Here is a 9,586-nt window from a genome sequence, read left to right as displayed (position 1 = left end):
AAAGAAACCACTAAGGCACCATATAAACTCTTTTTTTACTAAAGTATATATAGTAATAAGACAATTACAGGCATATAGTACTTGCATACATATAGTACTTTCATAATAATTACATGCTAAGGAAAAGTTAAAAGGGCAAAACCCTGAAATCTTACATTCCGTAAATGTATTCATGGACACCCCCACTGTATGCCATGCTGGTAGTGGGGATATGGAGCAGAATGGAATAGAATTGCTGCCCTCCAGAGGCTTGCAGTCTAGAACAGTCTGCTGAAAACAAACACACAAACAAAAACCCTGTCATAAGGCAACAGAGAAAGATCTGCTAAACAGTTTTCCACATCAGGCCAGGCCTTCCAGACTGACGGTAGAGCTCAGCCTTTAAGGATATACCAAAGACTGCCATGTGCGGAAAGGGAAGGAAAAGGCATTTTAAGTGGAGGGAACTAGATCAGTGGTCCCCAATCTTTTTGGCACCAGGAACCGGTTTCATGGAAGACAATTTTTCCATAGACCGGGGAATGGGGGGATGATATCGGGATGATTCAAGCACATTACATTTATTGTGCAGTCAAAACTCTCTGCTAATGATAATCTGTACTTGCAGCTGCTCCCCAGTGCTAGCATCACCGCCTCAGCTCCGCCTCAGATCATCAGGCATTAGATTCTCATAAAAAGCGCACAACTTAGATTCCTCACATACACAGTTTACAGTAGGGTTCATGCTCCTATGACAATCTAATGCTGCCACTGATCTGACAGGAGGCAGGGCTCAGGCAGTGATGTGAGCGATGGGGAGTGGCTGTAAATACAGAGGAAGCTTCGCTTGCTCCCCACTGCTGCTCAGCTCTCGCTGTGCCACACAGTTCCTAACAGGCCAAGGACTGGTGCCAGTCCACAGCCTGGGGCTTGGTTACCACAGGACTAGATCAATGCATGGGACTGAGAAAGAGCATGATTTAGGATATACTTAATTATAATAATTTAATAACCAGTATTCAATTTTTAGGAATTCATAAAAAGACAATCAGTAAAACTTCTATTTATTGAGGGTCCAAAATATATCAGGTTTGTGTTAAGGGCTCCAATACATTAGTTATATATATATGTAAAGAAAGTAAAGTCCAGGGATATTAAGTAGCTTGCTGAGTATGTCATTGGCATAATATTTATATGGTGTCTTTTTCATGGCATTATGTTAATTAAATTATAATACTGGACTTACCATTGAAATAATTTCAGGCTTATAATTTTTTTGGGTACTACATTCTATTTACAGTTAACTTTCTAAGAAAAAAATCAAGTTAAATAAAAACATTTTAAAGTTTTCCAGTTTGATTCTTATCTGTAGGCATATCTTTGTGACAAACTTTAAAAAGCAGCATTCTTTACATGGCATAAAGGTAGTTAACAGTCTTTCTAGAAGAAAGAATAATGATTAGGAAATTCCTGGGAATAGCTACTCCATTAGAGGTCAATTTGACTCAACTAATTGCCTGTCGTTTCAGAAAAACTTAAAAAAAGTTTTATTGCTAATCACTCTTCTCTGCCACTTGCCTTATTACCTTAAATGTAAAACTGAGTAATAACTCAAAACTTTAAGGCAAAGCCTTATATTTTAATAATATTTCAGGGTAAAAACAACATGAATTGAATCACAATTATGTGCTTGGATTATAGAACCAGTTTAATTTCTTAATCAAATTAACATAAGATTTGTGTAACTGAGACAAAGAACAACATTGATAATAATTCTGTCAATTTGGTAAAGAGGCCTTCCCTTTGTTTCTATTAGCAATATTTAATTTTCACTAAATTTGTTCACATGACTATGAGTTAACTTGTCATTAATGATCACTTCTGGGCCTTTTGGCTAAGATCAAGTGTAGTAAAGTCATTAATGACACTGAACTGCCTATTATGACAGCCCAATTTAAACATTGGCTATTTGTCAGCAAAAGCTTTGTTATTCATAAATGCTAGTCAAATTTAGTTACTACACTCCCTTGACAGTAACAGAAAGAATTACCTACTGCCCCTTGATCTGACAACATTTTCTCTCCACCGCCAGCCCTGCAAAAACACATTGTCACCTATCTGAACACAGTATCTTTTGAGTGTCATTTCTGGATAACTTTGAGCTAATTCAAAAAACACTTCATAATTAGCAATGTAAATTATTTCACATCATCCTGCCTCTTATATCTGACTCTTTCTCTTTATTTTTAACATGCCATCATTCCTCCAGGTAGCAAGCTCCAAACTGCTTTGTGTCTTTCTCTCTCTCTTGCTCCTCGTATCTAGTTACCACATTCCTAACCTACCTGCCCAGACCAGTCCTGGAGTAAGTTTTTTCTTTTATTTATCTCTTTTTTTAATGGGCTTTAAACATTTTTATTTTTAAATTTTTAATTGACAAATTATTGTATATATTTGTGGGATACAATGCAGTTCTGATATGCTGCAGTAATTATTAATAATGCCTTCTTTGACTCTTAAATGTGTCCCATTTAGAATGATAACTTACATGGTCACCTTGTCCATACTCCATTGCATATCAAGTTCTGTCATTTTGCCCACATAAGGATCTTGTATTCATTGCCTTCTCTGTTCTTACTGCCCCTGCCCTGTTTCAAGCCTTCATTTTCTCTTTCATCAGGGCTATTATAATACTCTTATTTATGATGTCACCTCTAGTTTCTTCTCTTTTCAGCCCATCTTTAAAAAGCTGCCACTTGGTGAAGGGGTAATTCTGTTAAATAAAAGGAAAAAGTTCTAGTGTTCAATAGTGCAACAGGGCAACTATAGTTAACAATAATTTATCATATTTCAGAATAGCTAGAAGTTTTCAAATGTTCCCAACATAAAGCAATGATAAATGTTTCAGGTGAATCATGTCCCAATTACCCTGATTTGATCATTATATGTTATATACTTGTATCAAAATATAACATGTACTCCATGAATATGTACAATTATTATATATCAATAAATTTTTTTTTAAAAAGCTGCCACTTTCACTTTAAGAAGCTAGTCCTAAAACTATTACTCCTCAGCCCCCAAATCTTCAATGGCTCCCCAAAGCCGCCTACTTCTACTTCTACTACTGTTACTACCACTCATTTCAATCTTTAAGGCCTTTCAAATATTGCTACATCATCTCCCTTCATACAGCTTCCAGTACACCTGATCTGAAGTATTCACTTTAAATTTGGGATGCTTTTTATCTAACTTTGGTACTTAGAACAAATGCAACCAAATGTTAGATGTTACTAGCAACTCAAGTACTACACTTCTAAGATACCAAATTAAGTTAGTTGAAGAGTATTCTGAGAAAAGCATTAAACCATTTAAAAAGGCTGTTACCATTTGCAATTACTTACCTATGAGCATTTGATGTCAATACTACACAGCCAAAAATAACCTACCCACAAAAAACCCAACGAACCGTCAAACCACCTAAAATAAAACACATACCAAACAATAATCTCTTTATATCTGCAATAACTGATGAGAATTCTGCCAAAATCATTCAACTTTGCACTGGAGATTGCAAATAGCATTGCATCAGTGAATTAATTTTCACCAATCATCTTGATCTCTAAATTGAGAGTTGCATCTCATTTACTTTTAAATTGAAAACTTTTCTGTATTCTTTCCCAATCCCATTATGATTTTTTGTTTCTTTATTTTTTAGAGCTGGGGTCTTACCATTCTGTTGCTCAAGCTGGAGTGCAGTGGCTTGAACCCCTGGGCTCAAGCAATTCTCCTGCCTTAGCTTCTCAAGTAGCTGGAACTACAGGCATGCGCCACCATGCCCAGCTAATTTTCCTTATTTTTTGTAGAGATGGGGTTTTGCTATGGTGCCTAGGGTAGTCTCAAACTCCTGGGCTCAAGTGATCCTCCCTTCTTGGTCTTCCAAAGTACTGGGATTATAGGCATGGGTCACCACGCCCAGCCAAGATAATTCTTTAAAAACAAACAAAAATGATCTAACAGTGTTTACTAATTATCAGTGTAGTGTGCTCAATACAGAATAGTTGGAATACACAAAGCATAAAGAATCAAAAAAAAAAATTAGTCATAGTGTTGTCACCTACAACCCCTAATAATGTTATGATACTTTTCCTTGTTTTTTCTATGCTTTTTGTTCAAACAGTGGAAATCATATTAGATGTAAGTTTGTACCTTTTTCCCTGTTTAACCTGTCACAATCATCAATCACTTCCCCATGATACTAAAAGCTGTGAAAAAAAAATTTTAATAGTAGCATGTTTCATCATATAATTTAACTATTCCCTTAAAATGGACATTAATGGATAGACACTGGGTGAATTTTTTGATGAATTAACATAGGACTTCTAACACTTTTACCTTTGCACTGTATTCAATGTATGGCTTTAGTAGGGTCCTAAAAAAAGGCAAAATCTTAAACACAGAAAATGCAGGACATATCTTCTAGAAGGCTGAAAATTCAATCATATCCTCTTTATTGATCCTAAACATTAACTGAAATCAGCTTCGAGGGGGGCAGGGACATATGGAAAATCATTGTCATCTACTCAAGTACAGACAAAAATAATTTATCACCATTAGTTATGTTATTTTCCAACTTCTTCATCACAAAAATTTTCAGTAAGAGACACAAACCATAGAGAGGCTGATGCATCCAACTAACTGAAACTTCACCTTCTTCTGAGACCAATTTAAAAGATAACATAAAAGTCAAAAGATTAATGACACATGACAAAAAAATTAGTATTCTTTAAAACAACTTTTACAAAGCCAGTAGCAAAAAGTGCAAAGGAAGTAGAAAATTTAAACAATAAAAATGACTAAAAATCTATGATGTTCAAACTCAGATAGTAACAAAAGAAATGTAAATATAAAAGTGAGGTATCCCTTTTCACCCACAGATTGGTTAAGATTTAAAAAAATGGGCCGGGCGCGGTGGCTCACCCCTGTAATCCTAGCACTCTAGGAGGCCAAGGCGGGTGGATCGCTCAGGGTCAGGAATTCGAGACCAGCCTGAGCAAGAGCGAGACCCTGTCTCTACTAGAAATAGAGACGAATTAGCTGGCCAACTGAAATATATATAGAAAAAATTAGCCGGGCATGGTGGTGCATGCCTGTAGTCCCAGCTACTCGGGAGGCTGAGGCAGGAGGATCGCTTAAGCCCAGGAGTTTGAGGTTGCTGTGAGCTAGGCTGACGCCACGGCACTCACTCTAGCCAGGGCAACAAAGTGACACTTTGTCTCAAAAAAAAAAAAAAAAAGATTTTAAAAAATGAAATAGGTATTGCTTAAAAAAAAACAAAACAAAAGACGTGTTCCTGCAACTCAAAAACTTACTCATCACTTTCCTTACAGGAATAATGATGAAACGGGAATTCCAGTCATACCTGGAAAAGAGTACAATTTATCTTATAAAAATGAATGTTAACTTCCATAAATCAAAGAACATTTAATAGAAAATTAAAGGGACTGGCATTTAGGGCTGACAGTTGAGACTGACATGTTGGTGGGAAAGCACTGACAGGCAGAAAATGGGTCATCTATGTTAGATGATAAAAGATGTTAGAGATTATTTTTCCCCAATGTTAAAATTAAGTCAGCTGGGAGATTTTTTAGGTTTTTTGTTTTTTTTCCCCTTCTATTCTTCCAACAAGGAGCCGATGATTAGCACAGATTGAATACAAGTGGGTTAAAAGCTAAAGATCACAGAAACCTTGTGCGGAGTGAATATTTTGTACTGCTCTCCACTGGGTGGACTGGTGAACATGCAGAATGACTGGAAAATGCCTGGATAGAGTGGTGGTGGCCTGTGAACAATGGTGAACAGGTTAACAAATGTTAATATAAAATGTTTTGATATAGAGATGGTCATGTATATGAGTGAAGAACCTTTTGGGAAGACAATTGGGCAATAAGCCACCAAAATCTTTTAAAAGACCATATACTTTAGACACAGCAATTTGACTTTTGAGAATTCTATGAAAAATAAATTCAAATGTTAATTGCAGTAAAATTACTGCAATGATGAGAAATAAAGTACAACTTAATGTACATCAACAGAGGACTGATTAAATTAAAACATATCCAAACAGCAAATACAATACATCCATTAAAAAACAATGTTTTATATGTAAAAAATGTTTATACTATTTTGTGGAAAAATAAAGAGCTTTTTAGAATTCTATATTCAAAACATAAACTCAAAAAATATATACATTCATCACTTAACGGGGATATGTTCTGAGAAATGCATTCTTAGGTGATTTCGTCATTGTATGAATGTACTTACACAAACCTATATGGTGTAGCCTACTACACATCTAGGCTATATGGTATGGCCTATTGCTCCTAGGCTACATGTTACTGTACTGAATACAGCAGGCAACTGCAACACAATGGCTAAGTATTCGTGTCTCTAAACATAACTCAACATAGAAAAGCTATAGTAAAAATATAGTATAAAAGATTTTTAAAAATGGTATACCTGTATAGGGTACTTATCCTATATTGACCTTACAGGACTGGAAGGTGCTCTGGGTGAGTGAGTGGTAAGTAAACATGAAGCACAGGCTACACTAAATTTATATCTCCCACTGTTGATACTGGTTTTCTTAGAATAGTGGGACAATGGATGATTTTACTTTTGTTTTATTATGTCTTTTCTGGTTTTCACTCGAAGAAATCATGTATTTCTTATGTAATGTTTTTACATTAATAAACACTTTATATACCAAAAAAAAATTATAAAAATTTAAGGGGAAAACTAGCAAGAAATCTGCCAAACATGACAAAAGGATAATACATTTACTATCTAAACAGAGCTCCAGTGGTGCAATTGGTTAGTACGTGGTACTTATATTTATTATTTAAAGAACTTAATTTATTAACAAGAAAAACACCAAGATTCTAATAATAAAGCAAAAGAACAATTAAGAGGAAATTGAAACTAGAAAAGTCTCAATAATCAAATAATTGCAAAATAAGAGATGTTTATCCTTCTATTAAGTGGGAAAGGGTTTTTGTTCCTTGTAACAAGAAAATATAGGAAATACAGAATATTATTTGAGGATCTAAATACATCAGATCTTCTTCAAAAAGACTTTTTAGGTAAACATCCATTTTCATATAGAATGATCTTCTAGAATGAAAAGTGTATAGTGATATGAATAGGTCACCTAGGTATCCCAACTCACGAAATCCCAAAAGAGTGGTACCAATCATAAGGAACACATTCAAAAGGACTGTCAGAGGTTATTTTAATGTTGTGAAAAATCTCATTCATTTTATGACAAAAATTGTCTACTAGGAAAAAAGGGGATATTCCAGATGTGAAAACTGAAGGGAAAAAAGGGCATAAAAGATCAATAAAATGACACAGCTTTTATTTTCCAGAACAGCTATTGTACCATTTACTATTTCAATGTCTGCAGATGCTTATAACACACTCTGGTATGTTACTGACATTCCTAGATGTAGACCCATACAAATTTCAAATAAATAAATTTGCATATATTTATTTGCCACTGCATGATGCTTTTAGGCCATTTTTAAGGAAATAAGTGCTATTTCTACTATACGAACTAATGAGAAAATCATTAGTCAACACAAACAAATCAAACACCTGTTACCTAGTAGGCACTGTGCTAGGAACTGAGCGATATAAATTGCCCTCCTGGAGCTTACATTCTAGTGGAGGGGAGAAAAGCAAGGAAGCACGTGCCTGGGGGTGACTCCTCTCTCCCCATTTTTTCCCCTTTTTTCTTCTGTTTACTATCAACCATACTCACAAATGTTTACTTTAATGATACTCATTTTAAATGACTGTTCCTCATATTTTAAAACAAATTAGTCATGCAATTGGTCACTATCAGGTTTATATCCAATTCTAACATTTAGAAGTAAAAGATGGAAAGTTTTCTATTAATTGACGAAGTTCCAGAAAAGGTTCCTGGAGAAGATCAGGACAATCTTCCTATCATTTGCACAGTGCAGCTGTCATACCTTTTCAATTGCCATGTGGATCCCAGCCCTACCACCATCAAATCTGCACGTTTAGAGAATAAACCAGAATAAAAACACTGACAACACAGAAGTGTGAATAGTAATTATAATTAACCCTTTCTAAAAGAAAAGGTATATGTAATAGTACATAATAGAGTAACAATTTAACTCAAGTGGTTTTTTTTTCTTTTACTCAAAGCATAAACCAGACAATACTTTACACCCAGTTAACATGCAACTTTTTTTAAAAAAAGGTTAATGTACAAATTAAATATGGAAATTCACCAGTAAAATCTTATTTGTCCTTTTACCCCCAAACTACCTTAACATTATTCCTCCATTTAACAATCAACAAGGTCCTAATACTTTGTCACCTGACCAACACCTTGCATTTCTGGAGCTTGACATTTCAGTTGATAACAGACATAGAACACTGTTACAGGTATAATGAAGTAGCATATCTACAAAGCAACTGATTGCCCTGCTTACCAACAGAGAGTTCCCCACTCCAATCTGCCTACTCCCTGCCCTCCTCAGCACAAACATAAATATCCTCCAGTCATTCATGAAGCTATCCTGTCAAGAAGGCCCTGATGTGTGATTTCCCTAGATACCTAACACATCAGCACTGACCATATACAAAAGCACCCAAGTGCACTAAGATCCTCACCTCTTCGGATATTCCTTGTGTGTGAAACTTTCCTAGCATACACAGAAACAAAAGTTTGTAAAATGATAAAGGGATAGGACAAAACTTCTACCTCTTCTTGCATGCAAAGCTTGAGTCAAAATCTTTTATCACATTGGAAATTCCAATACAACAAACCTAAAAATTTTCAAAACGCTTTCTTATTTGTTTGTCAATATGCATAGAGCTCAGTTGGGGGGTTGGAGGGATGTTATACAGAGAGACTAGTTGCAACACATTTTTATCTAGGCTTCTCTAGGAAAATATGATAAACAAGAAAGATTAATATCTTCAAAAAGAATTTTTCATATTTAAAATCAATATGATTAGTAAAATATACTTTAAGCACAAATTAAAATGATTAGTATACATTTTTCTCATCTCTAGCAACCAAGAGAGCCCTCATTAGACATAGCTGCCTCCTCAATGCTGTATCTTGGACATTAACCTAAAAGATATCTTTAAAAGTGCTTTGCAGGTAACACCTCATCTCATGGAACCACAGAGGGACGCAATATAAGAAAAGGCTACTCCAATCTAAAGGACTAGTTTTAAGCAAAAGTAATTAGAGGAATTCTGTATATCATCAATGGAAGTTGTTTACAGGAAGGGAATAGTATACATTACAATAATCTAAAATCACATACACATTTTCCATGCAAGATTTATAATACGAATACAATGTAATTATACATAACTGAAAATACAGTCAAGCTTTGCCCCAGAATTTACAGTCACACTCTATGGTCAGTTAAAAACAAATTAGAACAATATAAAATATAATAAGATTCTATCAGATATTTTGATTTTTAAGTAGGATCTAAACGAAGAGTGATTTGGGCACATATACACAAATGAAATAGCTCAACATTTAAATGATATA

Source organism: Lemur catta, chromosome 8, assembly GCF_020740605.2.
Source record: "Lemur catta isolate mLemCat1 chromosome 8, mLemCat1.pri, whole genome shotgun sequence".
In the NCBI taxonomy this organism is placed as follows: Eukaryota; Metazoa; Chordata; class Mammalia; order Primates; family Lemuridae; genus Lemur; species Lemur catta.
This window is presented reverse-complemented; position numbering follows the sequence as displayed.